The 17,069-nt window shown below is 37.6% G+C and overlaps 1 protein-coding gene across 5 annotated transcripts in view; it reads left to right on the top strand.

Moving 5' to 3' along the window:
• The window catches only part of VMP1 (vacuole membrane protein 1), a 139,429-nt gene that overhangs the window by 117,386 nt on the left and 4,974 nt on the right, over positions 1–17,069 (top strand). The gene's annotated exons all lie outside the window — the stretch shown is intronic.

Below are 17,069 nucleotides of genomic sequence, written 5' to 3'. Positions count from 1 at the left end.
GAAGAAAATGTATAAAAGATTTTATTGGGACAGAATTTTTCTAATACCTTTTTATTTTTTGAGAAGGAAAAATCTTTTGCCCTATTATTAGTTAAATTGAAGACTTTCTTGCCCTACAGCAGGGAAAGATGAAGTTCAGATAATCCTTATTTAATTTTAGATTTTTAATTGAATTTTAATTTTAAAGTCATATAATTCTTGATTTAAAAAAAAGCTTTGGAGTTTGAGACTGTTGCTCCTCCAAAGAAATAAGAAATTCTCTTTATATAAAAGACATGTGTGTATTATTACAGTTTAATGGTGCTTTAGTACAATGCTATGATTTTTAGCCAAACTGGATGCCAGATGCACAGTTGCATTTAATTTAAATACAAATCTTACATAAAATATTAATATTTAATTAAATGAGGCATGATAATATGGTATAATATTACAAAATATGTGAGTTATGAACCTCTTACTTCACTAGAGAAAAATCAGGCCATTTTAAAAGGCTAGACTTTCCAAAGCTTTTAGTTTTGTGTTTATAGAACTAAGATCAGTTTTAACTTATGCTTCAAATGGTAATGTCACAAATTTGTGGAGTTGACTTTGATAAAACAGTAAAGAAAGACTCTTTGTCGGGTTAATCAAATTAATTAGAATGGGAATAGTGTCAGATAATGAAAATTTTTAATGTATTTTTTTTTTATTTGGGGTTTACAGGAGAGAGGCTTTCTTTTCATTTAATGGTTTAACTGCCCAAGGGCTCCTGGCTGCCTCAGTCCATAGAGCATGCGACTCTTGATCTCGGGGTTGTGAATTCAAGCCCCACACTGGGTGTAGGGATTACTTAAAAATAAAATCTTAGGGGGTCGCCTGGGTGGCTCAGTCGTTAAGCGTCTGCGTTCAGCTCAGGTCATGATCCCGGGGTCCTGGGATCGAGCCCCGCATCAGGCTCCCTGCTCAGCGGGAAGCCTGCTTCTCCCTCCCCCACTCCCCCTGCTTATGTTCTCTCTCTTGCTGTCTTTCTGTCAAGTAAATAAATAAAATCTTTTAAGAAATAAAATAAAATATTTTAAAAATTTGTTTAACTGCCCAATGGTACAAGGTACCCTTTATGTAGTTTTAGCATAAATCTTTATCTTAAAAGCCATTTATAAAACAAAATACTTATGAGAACTTTTGCTATTTTAAAAAATTGCCATTTGGAGGTGAGTTCATGAGTTATTAGTCTTATTATTTTTTTTAAGACCTTATTTATTTGGGGTACGTGGGTGGCTCAGATGGTTCAAGCCTCTGCCTTCAGCTCAGGTCATGTTCCTGGAGGTCTGGGATCGAGTCCCTGATCGGGCTTCCTGCTCAGCAAGGAGCCTGCTTCTGCCTCTGCCTCTCTCTCTCTCTCTCTCTCTCTCTCTCTGTCTCTCGAATAAATAAATAAAATCTTGAAAGAAAAAAAGATTTTATTTATTTGAGAGAGAGTGTGAGCAAAACCACACAAGCAAGGGGAGCGAGCAGCAGAGGGAGAGGGAGAAGCAGACTTTCCACCAAGCAGGGAGCCTAATGTGGGGCTCAATTTCAGATCCCTGAGATCAAGAGTCGCATGCTCTATAGACTGAGCCACCCAGGTGCCCCTATTTTTATTATTCTTTAAACCATACATTATATGTTTATTCTCTTCTATATATGATATGTTTTATAATAAAATAGTATTTAATATTTTCTGTTATGGTTTTAATGTAATAATTGAGGAAAAACCTATTTTTTTAAAAGATTTATTTGACAGAGAGAAAGAGACAGCTAGAGAGGGAACGTAAACAGGGGGAGTGGGAGAGGGAGAAGCAGGCTCCTGGCTGAGCAAGGAGCCCGATGAAGGGCTCCATCCCAGTACCCTGGGATCATGACCTGAGCCGAAGGCAGATGCTTAACGACCGAGCCACCCAGGCGCTCCAAGGAAAAACATATTCTTGAGAATATACTCAGTCAGGCCAGTTATTGGTTTTACTACTTCCTAAGCTTCTGATTATAAATGTGGATTATATCTTGTCCATTAAAATTTAATTATTCCAGTTTTTTGTTCTCTGGATCCTTACAAATAAATTGGTTTACAAGTCACCATACATCACATGCAGAAAGAAAAAAATATTCTTGTTCCTTATTTTTAAAAGACAAGACATTTCATCTGTTTTTAGCGTTATTTTTCCATCTCTAGAATTCTGAAGGACCTAGAGCTGACCACTACGCAAACCCACAAGTTACAGGGATGACTGTGAATATAGCACTGTACAGTCTTCCCTTCTCCTGTTCCTGTGCTGAACATTTATAAAAGGAAGTTTATCAGGGCACCTGGTGGTTCAGTCGGTTGGGCATCCCATTCTTGGTTTCAGCTCAGGCCATGAGCTTGTGGGTCATGGGGTGGAGCCTCCCGGCGGACTCCACGCTCAGCGGGGAGTCTGCTTGAAGATTCTCTCCCCCTGCCCCTTACCCCACTTGCATGCATGCTCATGTACACTCTCTCTCTCTCTCTCTCTCTCTCTCTCACTCTGTAAAATAAATAAATTAACTTAAAAAAAATGGATGGGGATAAGTTTTTCAGCAATTTATACATACCACTACTACCTTCTGTATCCCTAGCCTTTGGAGCTTCTAAAAAGTTAAATTAGGTAACTAGCCATCTTATCTACCCACATCAAGTTATGTTCCCTTCCAATCTGTTCTCCATACTGCAGTTAGTAACCTTTTAAAAATATTAATTTGAGCATGTCACCACCACTGTCCTTAACCCCAGCTCCTCATCTTCTTGAAAGCCTTTACTTGTTTTTTCCTTCATTCTTAAGATAAAGCTAAAACTCCTGAACATGGTCTAGAGAGCTTTGTATGATGTATCCCCTGTAATTTTCTTTTCTTGAGTCTCCCATCAGTGGTCTTTACTTGCTTGTGGTTTTTCCTTTGCCTAGTTCAGGGTTTCTTTTTTTCTTTCTTTTTTTTTTTTAAGATTTTATTTATTTGAGAGAGAGAGCATGAGAGGGGGAGGGGTAGAGAGAGAGGGAGAAGCAGACTCCCTGCTGAGCAGGGAGCCCTATGCCAGACTTGGTCCCAGGACCCCGAGATCACGACCTGAGCCAAAGGCAGATGCTTAACCAACTGAGCCACTCAAGCGCCCCTAGTTCAGGGTTTCTTAACCTTTGCACTTTTGACATTTTAGGCCAGCTAATTCTTTGCTGTGGGGGACTATCCTGTGCATTGTAAGATATTTAACTGCATCCTATCCCCTTACTTACTAGATACTAGTAGTGTCTCCCAGCCATGACAACCAGAAATGTCTGCAGACGTTACCAAATGTCCTGATGCACATATACCTCCACTACCACCACCAACCCCACTGAGAACCATTGGCCTAAATAATGTCATTCATTCATTCATTCATTCATTCATTCATTCTAAGTAGGTTCCATGCCCAGCATGGAGCCCAGTGCAGGGCTTGAACTCACGACCCTTGATCTCAGGATCGTGTGTTCAAGCCCTGAGTTGAGATCAGGAGTCAGACACTTAACCAACTGAACCATCCTGGCAACCCTAGATAACATTCTTTAGATCTCAACTATTACATTAACAAAATGCCTTCCCTGACTAAATCAGATATCTTGTTTTCTAGGGGCATCTGTTCACAATAGCATGTACTACATGCACTGACAGTTGTGTTTTTACATTTATATGTGAGGGTATATGATTATTACCTCTCTACCACTAACCTGTAAGCTTCTTTCTGGCAAAGGCCATGCCTAGTTCACTATTGTTTCTGTAGCACCTGGCATCTTGATTGACATATAGCACGTGCTTGATAAATATCTAGTGGGTATAATGAACACATGGTGTCCAAATAAAGATCTGGCTAATAAAAATTAGCATATCACTTCATAGCCCAGAATCTTCTGTTTCCCCAGCCTTTGGAGTTTCTCAAAAGTTGTATTACTTGTCCACAGTAAATAGAAATAAAAGAGTTTTTATAATCTTAGGCCAACAAATTAAAGTTAGAATTTCTTATAGTTTTCAAAAACAGTAGTTTCTTCCTTCTGTTATCTCATCTAGCATAGCCTTTCAAAAAAATCCAGTGATTCTTTCTTCTTTTTTTTTAAAGATTTTATTTTTAAGTAATCTCTATACCCAACATGGGACTTGAACTCACAACCCCAAGATCAGGAGTTGCATGCTCCCCCAGCTAAACCAGCCAGGTGCCCCAGTGATTCTTCCTTTTTTTTTTTTTTTAGATTTTATTTATTTATTTGAGAGAGAGCATGAGCAAGGCTAGGGGCAGAGGGAGAAGCAGACTCCCCACTGAGCAGGGAGCCTGATGTGGGGCTCATTCCCAGGATGCTGGGATCATGACCTGAGCCTAAGGCAGACACTCAACCAACTGAGCCTACCCAGGGGCCCCTGATTCTTCCTTCTTAAAGATGGTTTTGCATAAAGTTATTCTAAGATAATCAAGACCTGCTAGAATCCAATTTTTATTGGATTAAATGGGTGGTATCATATTTTTAAAATTGTTTTCAGGAGATAGATACTGGGATGTCCTGATATCCTCATCTTTTCCCCAGTGCTGTCTACATGGATTACCTCATCAATTTCTTTTCTAGACCATGTATTAAATAGTATAAATAATCAGACTTAGCAGATGATAATGATTCTTTATTACCAGACACCAATGTATATATTTTTCATATTTGTCAGGAATAACATGGTCTTTAATCAGATTCTCCAGTTGAGCTTGATATGATTTGTCTTCCTACATTTTGAAGTAGGAAATGCTTTTAAATACAACTATTCAAATGATAATTAATAAATAGTTTCACTAAGCCTAGACTGAAAATTAAGTTAAACAAAAAGAATGAATTTTTAGTAGACGTAAATTTATTATTACATATCATAATAAATAGTTTTGCAATTTATTTCAGAAAAGAGAATAATTAAATTGACTCCCTAGACCCATTGTTGAGTTGAACTGAAAATAATGCCTATAGCTTGCTATAATAACGTTATCCTTTGATTGTTAATTGTCTCTTTACACTATTAAACTGTAAATGATTTAGCAGTTGATCAAACTAAACTAGTAAAGTTTGGAATACAGCCTTTTGAAGGATATTTAAAACTATGTAACCACAATTAAGAGAGTGGTGAATTGCCATTAGAGAGAAAAAATCAAAAGACAAGACCAAAAAGTCAGCAACAATTGAAATTTAAAACGAGATACTAAGAAAAGGAAGAATGAAAAATGAACCCCAATAGTAAAGGAGAGCTAGAGAGTGGACTATGAAAAGAGTGTACAGCCTTTGAACAAAACAAATTAAGATTTGAATATGAACTCTGCCCCAGACCAGTTATTTAACTTCTCTCTCTCTCTGACAAATAAATAAATAAAATCTTTATTTAAAAAAGAGGTATCAGGGCGCCTGGTTGGCTCAGTCATTGAGCATCTGCCTTTGGCTCAGGTCATGGTCCCGGGGTCCTGGGATCAGGCCCCACATCGGGCTCCCTGCTCAGCAGGAGGCCTGCTTCTCCCTCTCCCACTCCCCCTGCTTGTGTTCCCTCTCTCGCTGTGTCTTTCTCTGTCAAATCAATAAAATCTTTAAAAAAAAAGGGGGGTATCATATTATATGTAATCATTTCAGACTTTTCATTTATTATATTGCTAATATTATTGTGTTGCTGAATATTATTCATGTTGGCTGCTATATATTATTCCATTGGGTAATTATCCACTTCTCATTGATGAACATTTGGAGTGTTTCCATGTTTTTACTGTTTTGATCATTGCTTCAAGGGCATTTTTTTTTTTTAAGATTTTTATTTATTTATTTGACAGAGAAAGACAGCAGCGAGCGAGGCAACACAAGCAGGGGGAGTGGGAGAGGGAGAAGCAGGCTTCCTGCCAAGCAGGGAGCCGACGCGGGGCTCGATCCCAGGACCCTGGGATCATGACCTGAGCTGAAGGCAGACGCTTAATGACTGAGCCACCCAGGCGCCCCCATGGGCATTTTTTTTTTAAGATTTTATTTATTTGAGCACTCATGTGCGTGAGAGAGTACAAGCAAGGGAGAGGGGCAGAGGGGTAGGGAGAAGCAGACTCCCCACTGAGCAGGGAGCCTGATGCAGAACTCGATCCCAGGACCCTGGGATCATGACCTGAGCCAAAGGCAGACAATTAACCAACTGAGCCACCCAGGCGCCCCATTCGTGGGCATTTCTTAGTGCAGGATAGGTAAGCACATAGTAAAGAGCCTAAGAGTATGTTGAAGGGGACAACATAAGACGGAAAAGGAAATAAAAGAGAGATTGGACATAAGCAAGATAAACCTCAGTTTTGATAAGTTTTGATAAGACAAGATAATTTTGTCTAGGACCAAATTTGGGCAAATTCTCACCACGGGTATGCCTATGGCCTGCCAGGCCAAACTGCTCACCACCATCACCCCACCCCTGGCAGTGAGTTAGTGTTGACCATTACATCTCTGGTGGTGCGGTTTAATATTAATTTTACCGAGGTATGACTGCTATACTGATGACTGAAGGAAATACTCCTTTCCAAAGGGCTTCTTGTCTTAATGTAAGTAGGGAGTGGCCCAGCAAAATATGATACCCTAAGTATACCCTTGGCCTTTGGTATTTTTAGTACAGTATGTCATTCTATGACAGTCCTAAGGTCCCAGAGAGAATATAAACCCTACCTTCAAAATTTACTGGAATTTTATGAGTAAATAGTTCCCTTCCCTCAACTAGAAATAGTAATTAGTAGATTTATTTCTTCGACAGTTCTGGAAAGTTCGCTATTGTCATTAGGTTTAGGGAAAGGTATCTCTGTTATCTTTTCCTGAATCTAAGTGTTTGGCTAGTTATATATGGAAATCTGAACAGATGTAATGAATCAGTTTTACATTCTGAAAGATGTTAGAATACAGATAATAGCCTTGAGAAAAAGCCTTTTGGTTTATGGTGTGTTTGGCAGGGGGACAGAGAAAAGGTTCTGAAAAAAAGATTAGGCATGTAATAGAGTTTTTCATTATTTGGTATCTTAGGTTGAATAAGTCAGGGGACAGAACCAAAGAAAGAGAGAACTTCAGAGCTTCAAAGGCATTACATTTGTTCCAGTCTGTTGTTTTTTTTTTTTAAAGTAAGATTTAAAATTAATTTTTATTTAATTTTAGACTTTCTCCAGTGAGAGAGACCTGGACATATTTCTTAAAGAGCATGACCAAGTCTAACATTAAAATCATGATTAAAATGACGTGTTCTAGTATTCTCACCAAATAGAGGATGAGAATTCCCAGAAAATAACATTAAGCATATGACTCGTAACGAGCCATATGCAGAACATTGGCTCATTGTCAGGTTGCCAGGGTCTTATTGGAAGACAAAGTCCCTAGTTTTACCACACAGGAAAGTTTCCATAACTCAATCATTGAACTTGGGAGAGGGGGTTGGCTGGAGCAGGGACTTTTTACCAGATACAGAATGTTCCATGCCCTTTGCTGTCTTCTATTTCTGAGTTAACTTGATGTTTGACCTCAGAGTCGGACTTGCCTGTGGCAAGAGAGATCATTTTAACCAGTGAGTAATTAAGTTCTTGAATCTTAACAATGTTTCTTGTTCCTTACTCTATAACAAGTGGGCAGAATGAGCTATGTTGGCCTGGACTTTTTCTTCTACAGAAGGAAAATCTATTCTTTCATTTTAAAATACAAAATGGTTAATGTAGTTGATTCTCTTTGACTTTGATCACTATAAAATAATCAGAAAAAGTTATGGAAGTGTGAATACAAATATTTGTATTAACTGAAAAAAGGATACATTAAGTTTTAATACCCCAGCTGCTGAGACTCAGTTGTATACACTGACTTTAACATAATCTTCTGCAATTTAGGTGGAAAACTCCTTCCTTTTCTTTTTCTTTTTTTTTTAAACTCCTTCCTTTTCATGCCCTTTTCCTGTAATTTGTTATCTTCTCTTTTGACACTTAACTCTTCTATATTTTTGTTATAGATATTGGGAGGCAACATAGCTAAAGGATAAAGCAGGAACTCTGAAGTTTGACTGTATGAGAAATGTCATTGTATTAGGAAGTTACTACTGACCATAATTAGAACATTTCTGTAGAATGATGAAAACTAAAACTGAATTATATTGTATTACATAGAATTGTTGGTTAAAGGAAAAGGCAGATCAGAGTCATGCCTGACACATTTTAAGTGTTCGTAAATATTTGTTGATTAAATGAGTTCATTCATTATTAAGAGAGACCTCTGTTTTTTTAGGCTGAGGGAAAGACTCTAGTAAAGAACTAGAGATCGAAAATAGAAATGAAAAAAAGGAAGAATGTGGGTTGGAAATTAGCATTTAGTAAGAACCTGCTGTGCCAGATGCTTTACATATATTTTTATTGAATATGCATAACAGAACCTATAAGGTGCTATCACTGTGTAGATGGGGAAACTGAAACACACAGAAGTTAAATTCATATAAATGCAAGAGATGGAGATAGGATCCAAGAGATAAGATCAAAAGCCTAAGTGTATTGATTATTTTCTTAACCACTTCTTCCTTCAAAACTGGAATAAAGATTCTAAGATCTTTTGAAGTAGAAAGGAGGAATTGAGGGAGTGCTATTGAAAGCAGTGAGGTAGGGGCTCCTGGGCGGCTCAGTCGCTGGGCATCTGCCTTCGGCTCAGGTCATGATCCCGGGGTCCTGGGATCGAGCCCCACGTCAGACTCCCTGCTCCACGGGAAGCCTGCTTCTCCCTCTCCCAGTCCTCCTGCTTGTGTTCCCTCTCTCGCTGTGTCTCTCTGTCAAATTAATAAAATCTTAAAAAAAAAAAAAGAAAGCAGTGAGGTAATCTACTTGAAGTTGTAGATTTGGACAAGAGCACTAGTGTCAAATGGCTACTGTGTGAATTTGATAAGGAGTCAGCAGAAATTCTGTCCACTCCTTGTTCACACGTGTATTCACCTTGTGCAGCTGTAACTAGCTACTGCAGGTGTTAACTTTGAGGGAGAAACCTACTGGCCTTTGTACTGTAGATTTAAATGCAGTTTTTTTTCCTTTCATCACCCTTCTAGATTAAGTTCCTTAAGGACAGAGAGAGATCTTGACTTTTTTCTTAGTTATCTACTGCATTTAGTGATTTTCTGCCTAATATTTGTATTAGTTATAGATATTGGGATATATATATATATATATCCCAACAATATAACTAAATAATAGTTATATTGTTCTGAGATGAGATTGAATTCCATTCAGTACTGTCATTTTTTTTTATCCACTCACCGTCATGCCACGTTGAATGACTAAAGGTCAGTAAGTTTTTATGCCATTTCACCTTCAATTTAAAATTCTACAAACTCTTCTTTATTCTTGACCTTGGGTCTGTGGTTCCCTGTTGCTGATTTCATCCTTAGAACTCAGTGGGTCTTCAAACCAGCCATAGATTTGTTACTGTACAAAGCTGCCACCAGTTTGCCATTTTCTAGAACTGAAATCAGTTGATTTTTTACAGGGTTTTGTTTTGGCAGCCAATCACTTTTACTTGGTGCTTATAGACCGACCACTCCTTTAGTTCTGGCTTCATTCATTAACATAAACGGCTGTTTGGCTCCTACTGCTCAAGTCTACATTCTGATTTGAGGTTTTGTTTTCAAAAACGTCCCTTTAATGATCACATAATTCAGAGAGTAGCTATTATTATAAGGAGATTTTACCTCCATTCTGCTTCTGATAGAAAACAGTTCTAAATGTTCAAAAGCAAGGACAATTGCAAATTCTTTTTTTGAAAGACGCCTGTGATGGAAATATGCTGTGAGCCAATAGCAACAATATACCTGATTTTTCTCAGGATAAAGCAGTGGTCTTCCTTCTACCCAGCCGCTAAGAAACTGATGGTGTCATGTGTTTATAATACCACTGAGCAACAATGGACTAACTTGAGTACAAAAGAGGTTTTAATCATTTGAAAGGGACACAGATGTGAACGAAATTCAATATGTTTTAATTCCAAATCCTAAGGTTGAATCACAATGAATGTTAGACAGTGCCAGAAATTATCAGCCCAAACTTTTATATCTGAAAAAGCCCTAGATTTTTTAGTGCAGTGCATAACATTCATTTATTTTATGTTGGGGTACTCTTCCAAGATCCTAAGATATAAAGGAATTTGGTTTGGGTGGACTACCACATTTCAGAGCCAAAAGCAAGTAGAATACATCAGTTAACAGGTTTTTCTTGTAATATTAGCTTCAAAGATTCAGATTCTCCATTCAATTACGTGGGAAAATTAATAACCTCTTCATTCCAGTCATACAGAATTACGGGATCCCATTTTTACTAGGTTAAATATAAGTTGATTTGCAGTTAGCGCCAGTTCATTTACTTGTCATATTCCTGGGTTAATTAGGTATCAGTTTGTTTCTCTCTTTTTTTCTTTTTCTAATCTCTGAGGACTGGAAAGCTATAAATATTAATGGGAGTCAGCATGATGGCCTTTGGCTTCTTCAGAAAGATTGCATGATAAACTACATTCCCCCTTCCTCCCTTCTCCAGAGCAGTCTACCTTATGAGGAAAGACAGTTTCATTTGGAGGGCAATCTATCATTGTTGAATCAGGCCTGGAGTCTGAGATCCATTCTGAGTCACTATGAATAGAGCTCTAGTATTGGTTGGGCCCCAGGGAAACTGGTGGTTAAATACTGTGAGAATCTTTATCAGACAGGAAATGACAACTCATTAAAATACTAACCGTTAAGCCTGTTTAGATCACTGCGTGGGGTTGAGGGGACGACTTAACGCCATAGTGTTTTACTAAAATGTGCACATTTCTGGAAACAGAAAATTATTTATAAGACTGTTATCAAGAAAGGGAGTTCGTGGGGCGCCTGGCTGGCTTAGTCAGTAGAGCATGCGACTCTTGATCTTGGAGTCATAAGTTCAAGCCCCCTTTTGGGAGTAGAGTTTATTAAAAAAAAAAAGTTAAAAACAACAAAAAATTAAGAAAGGGAATTGCTAGTCCTGTCTTCTTACTGAACTTCCACCATGTTGTCATCACCTCCTATGTACAGAAGACAATATCAGCATGCAAAAGGGGAGTGGGGTGGGAGGGTCTTTAATTTTATTCCTGAATATATATGTTCTACTAGTACTACTTCACTGTAAAATTCAGTCTCTTCAGCAGAAGAATCTGTTAGCTTGAGTCTGTAAGAGACCATTTTCCATTTAATAATAGGGCTTTCTACTCCTATCCTCCTGGGCCAAATCTCAGTTGATAGAAGAATTCTCTGGAGTCAGAGGATAAATCTGATTTATTGATTTACGCACAGTGATCCTACATCAAGAAAATTCTGAATACTCTGATATTCATTTGAAATATAATTATGTTCTAACTGAGGGCACAGGGTTTCATTTCAGTCTCTTGAGGTTTAGATTCTAAAAGTCCCTCTTTATAAATGACTATTAGAAGTCTGAGCAAAAAAGAGACATCCAGTCTGCATCTTTTTATTTATTTGTTTGTTTGACGGAGAGGGAACACAAGCAGGGGGAGCGGGAGAGGGAGAAGCAGGCTTCCAGCTGAGCAGGGAGCCCGATGTGGGGCTCGATCCCAGGACCCCGGGATCATGACCTGAGCCGAAGGCAGATGCCCAGCGACTGAGCCACCCAGGCGCCCCCCAGTCTGCATCTCTGTAGAAATAGCTTTTTTTCTGATATCTTACCTAACAGTCTGCTAACTATACCTTTTGGGAATAAGGTATATTTATACACCATGAAGTTTAGCCTCATGGTCTACACCAGTGGTCTCCACCATCAGAATGGGACTAAAATAATAGAACTTTATTATTTTTTTAGGACTTCTATTTATATTTATTTTCATCTTTGTTATTTTCTGTTTTGTGTATTTTAGGCATATAACATTATGGTAGCACATACATACACAATTTATGTGACTGTACACGTATGGAGGATGTAGTTTACTACCATCAGTCTGATTGGCACTCCCTCAGGCCACATGTTTGAAAATCACATTGCATGGAGTACAAAAATAGGCTAGGGGAACAGCGGGAATTCCACAGTGCAAAAGGGGTTCACAGTGGGTCTTTTGCAATGTATTGTGTTTTTTCTATGCCCCATTAATCAGATTTATAATTCCTGGTTTTAACTAAACTAACCCTCACAAAACACACAAGTGGCTTTAAAAGTTTCCTATAAAGAAACTATAGAAGGAAGATACAGGTAACAGTGCAGTCACAAGAGACAGTAAAAAAGTTGCACCATTGATGTTTTACCTGTTCCTAGTACATGCCTATAGAAGTCAGCCAACAGATTTAGAAATTATTACTTTTAATCAAGGACAAGTGTGTTATGTGCCTTGAAATATTCACTAACGACAGCACAAAAGCCATCATACTTAGTAAAACATTTAAAATGAAGAATTTTTAAATTTTTTTAAATTTTAACTTTATTTTATCCTTTTTAATTTGTATTTGTACATTTTACTGTTTGCATAAGTAATATATACATATATAAAAAATGTTTATAGACTATTGGTCTAAGCTCCTCTGGCCTTAAAAGCCACTTTTTATGCTATCAAAAACTGGGCATGGGGCGCCTGGGTGGCTCAGTCTATTAAGCATCTGCCTTCAGCTCAGGTCATGATCCCAGGGTCCTGGGACTGAGCCTCTCGTGGGGCTCCCTGCTCAGCAGGAAGCCTGCTTCTCCGTCTCCCACTCCCCCTGCTTGTGTTCCCTCTCTCTCTGTCTCTCTCTTTGTCAAATAAATAAATAAAATCTTTAAAAAAAAAAAAAAGTACTAGGCATTATTAGTTTACTTCAAAAAATCTCTGTCATGCTTCTGAATTATAACAACACTAGAATTGATTAAACCCTATATTTTCCTTTCTTCAATACTACCCTTGACCTGAATTTTATTCTAAAAACATTTTTGTCCCCTTTATAAGCTTTCAGAGGTTTGACTAATTCACCCCCTGAGAATGTTATTTAGATATTATAATTAATCATCAGAGGGATGTTAAATAAATCAGCCTGAAAGTACAGCATAACCAGTGAAACAAAGGTTAAAAAAAAACAAAACAAAACCTTGTGTCTATAGTTTTTTCTAAGAAAGATAAAGCCTTATTGCCCTGTAGCCTTACTAGGAACTGATGTCAGACAGTATGTTTTCAGGAAAGCCAGTGTAACTTACATGATCGCATTAATGCTAAGATCCTCAAAAAAGTGGTTAAGAAAGGAGCAGAGCCTATATTAAATAAAACATTTACTTTATTCATACCCACTTAGTTCTTTAACTGTTTAACCTTTATATAAGGCAGCCCTGTGTAAGTAGGGGTAAACAACAAGACATATCAATTTTTTTTAAGTTCATGTTATTTCTGTTATTGAACACTGTGCCCAGGTTTTATGGTGGCACATAGTAACAACAACAAAAAATACACCTGGCTGGAAAAATCCAAACAGAATCATGAACAGGAAAATTTCAGGTCTTCTAATAACAAGTCTTAGTTTGATGACTGTCTCTATGATGGAGAGGAGATTGAAAGTAAATCAAGGGCGCCTGGGTGGCTCAGTTGGTTAAGCGACTGCCTTCCGCTCAGGTCATGATCCTGGAGTCCCGGGATCGAGTCCCGCATCGGGCTCCCTGCTCTGCAGGGAGTCTGCTTCTCCCTCTGACCCTTCCCCCTCTCATGTGCTCTCTCTCTCTCTCATTCTTTCTCTCAAATAAATAAATAAAATCTTAAAAAAAAAAAAGTAAATCAAAAGGTGTGCTTTTTTATATTTGTTGAGCCAATTTGTTTGAGAGTTACACAATTTGAAAACAGTTAATAATGACTGATAAATTTTTGGAACGGGTGTGAGCCCAGGAATAAACAACAAAATGAAAATTCAAGCATTGTGAAAAATAATCACACCACCCACTCTCTATGCCAATTGTGATGCTTCCTCTGGAAGATTTTCTGGCTTTTGTGGGTACAAAGAATAATGGAGACCTTTATTAATAATGAGTCATTATGGGGAGAGTTTAAAATATAGATTTCTTATCAGATAAATAGGTTTCAGAAGTAAAGTCACATACGTATTAAAAACTATAGAAAAATAATAGGTTTTGTTTGCATATTGGTCAGGGCCCTTGACAGAATTTTACAAAAAAGTTTGTCTTGTTTCTGTTTTAACACCTACTAAAATATGTAAGCCTGACAAAATACTGTTCCCATGAAACCATTTTGAAGCTCTGGGTGGGTTTCGACTTATGTGGGTTATTTATTTATTTTTATTTTCCCTCATTTGTTTGCATTTTCTGAGGGGGTTTTTTTTCCCCTTTCTTAAAATCAATAACAAAAATTTAAAAATTGCCATTAGAATAATTTGTTGGAAATTTGTTTTTTAATGAGTTCTGTTATCTGAAACGTATTTGTGTATGCCAAGAAAATAAATATCAAGATAATTACTATCCACAGCTTTTTCTACCCACCATGTTGAAAGTCTACAGCAAGGAAAAGCAGATGAGATCAATTTTGTTTTTTGGTTTTTTCTGTTTTTTGTTTTATTTAAGGCTTTCTTTAGAGAAAGTGGCTGTTGACAAGGTTAATTTAAACATATTTAAGGCCAACAGTTGACTGAAAAGTAGTTTTCTGTGTGTTTGTTTTCCTCCAACTTTATTTTTGTCTGTATCACAAACTGTAATAGTTTTAATCAGCACCTAATGGCAGAAGGACGACCCATTTCAGCTAGAGGTTGAGATGAGTCCTTGGCCAGGTGCACAGGGGACTCTGAATTTAATGGCTTTCAGAGAATGGCACTGTAGCTATTTCCTAAGCCAACTGTAAAAAGCCACTGGAGTGGAATGCAAGTTATTCTTCCCACCACCCCCATATATGTACCTTAAATTAATCTTACATGTCAGAATGGACTCTTCTGTCGGCTGCTTGAAAATAACTTGAGGGATGAGGTCATAGGCTGGTTATTATTGTTTGCCTTAAATGCACGTAAGAGTGACAGATGTAATTGAACTTTTATGTAGTCCATTACTAAAATAGCTTTAATGTTAATTAAGGAAACTCTAATGTAAGTGTGCTTTGTAAAAGCTGAGACAACTGTGGCCTAAACCGTTGTTTGTAGAGATAGAGCAATGAAAATAAAACTAAAATTTTGACAAATATATAAAGATTGAGGATCTGACAAATAATTAGTTATATAATACTTAATACCTATATCATTTTTTCAGATCTATTCAGATCATGTGGCATTTATGATAGTTTTGGTTAATATACTGCAATAAAAACTTTTAACTTCTCTGTTTTCAACTGTTTTCCTAGTCTCTTATGAGAAACTGCATAGAGACATCTCCCACCCACCAAAAACATGTAAAAAGCATGTAACACTCTGGCGCCTTGAAACATTGATTTCAGCATTAGCCCAAGATAATTGAAAATTTCACATCACTAAATGTAAATGTGTAGTGACATATTCTCTGTCAGCTAGAGTGCAGCTCTTAATGGACTCGACGATGGGAGTTGTTTAACTTTTCAGATTATTTTAAAAGGAGTCTAGAATGATTGTTGCCAGTCCCTTCCTCATTCCCCTCAACCACAGCAACAAAAAAGTAGAACCTTTCTAACATGTGGGTCTTAGTTCTTCATTTTCTCTTTCAATTATGGCCCAAGAATGGAGCCCAAGAATGATTTGAGGGAAACTGTAAGCCATATTTCTCCTCAACTCCAGTCTGAAGTTAGAAGTCTGTAGAAAGAACAAGGCACATATATTGGAATCCAACTCTTGGAGGACATCAAAAAGAGAATTTTCAAGTCATTTCTTGTACAACCAGCTGTTCAAATTAGCATACAGTCATTTCAGCCTTCATAAATAAAAGGGTTTTCTTAACCTTATAGAAACACAATGGCTTGACTATGGCTATCCTTGGGAGTTTAAAACAATGACATAGGATATTGTTATTAAGAGTGAATATGAATCAATATCTGAAGCAAAGTTCTTATAAAATTGCCATCTTCAAAACCCATTTTTTAACACATGTATTTTACTGGAATTGTTTTTTGTATTCACGTGGTTTTTTTCAGGTGTAAATGGATGAGCTACTTGCATTCCCTTATGCATTATGTAAGGAAAAGGAAATTTACCCAAGGAAAATTTCTCTTTTGGGGATGCCTGGCTGGCTCAGTCAGAGAACTGTGTGATTTGTGAGTTTGAGCCCCATGTTGGGTGTAGAGATAACTTAAATAAATACAACTTTAGGGGCGCCTGGGTGGCTCAGTCAGTTAAGCATCTGCCTTTGGCTCAGGTCATGATCCCAGGGTCCTGGGATCGAGCCCCGCATCGGCTCCCTGCTCAGCGGGGAGCCGGCTTCCCCCTCTCCCACTCCCCCTGCTTGTGTTCCCTCTCTCGCTGTGTCTGTCTCTGTCAAATAAATAAATAAAATCTTAAAAATAAATAAAAAAATAAATAAAACTTTAAAAAACATAAAGAGAAAGTTTGTCCTGTTCTTGCCCCATTGTAGTCAGAATCATTATTGATAAACAGCAACATAGCTCAGACACAGCTCTTCTGGTTTACCCCAGAATGGGTAGTTAATGTAAAGCCACTTAAAAGTCAGTGAGAGAGAGAGACTGAGGCTGTAGTTTAAGAGACTTTGCCCTCCTCCATCTTTCATGTCTGTCATGTGGGTCTCGTGGTCTGATCAGTGCAGCCATTGCCTCTACTACCTATGTCTATTCAGCCTCTTTTCCATATCCTGGGTATTTATTAAAGGAGCTTTTTGTACAACTTCACCCCACACTGATCACTCCTTTCTTTCTCCAGTTCCTTTGGAATATATCTTCTGTACCAAAAAAAAAAAAAAATTAGTACTGATTTGTAAATTTTTTTGTTCACAAATCCATTTGTATGTATCTGCATGTGTGTTTTGAATCTCCATCAAGATTTTAAGTTCCTTGTGGGCATGAACTATTTCTTGCAGTTGTCTTGTTTTGTTTTCCCTTAGTGCCGATTACAATGTCAGACACAAAATAAGGACTCCATTAAGTATT

The sequence above is a fragment of the Callorhinus ursinus genome, unplaced genomic scaffold, assembly GCF_003265705.2.
Source record: "Callorhinus ursinus isolate GAN/ISIS: 27379988/994484 unplaced genomic scaffold, GSC_fseal_2.0 scaffold34, whole genome shotgun sequence".
Classification (NCBI taxonomy): domain Eukaryota; kingdom Metazoa; phylum Chordata; class Mammalia; order Carnivora; family Otariidae; genus Callorhinus; species Callorhinus ursinus.
Note: the sequence above shows the minus strand (reverse complement) of the source record. Positions and strands in the feature narration are given on the sequence as shown.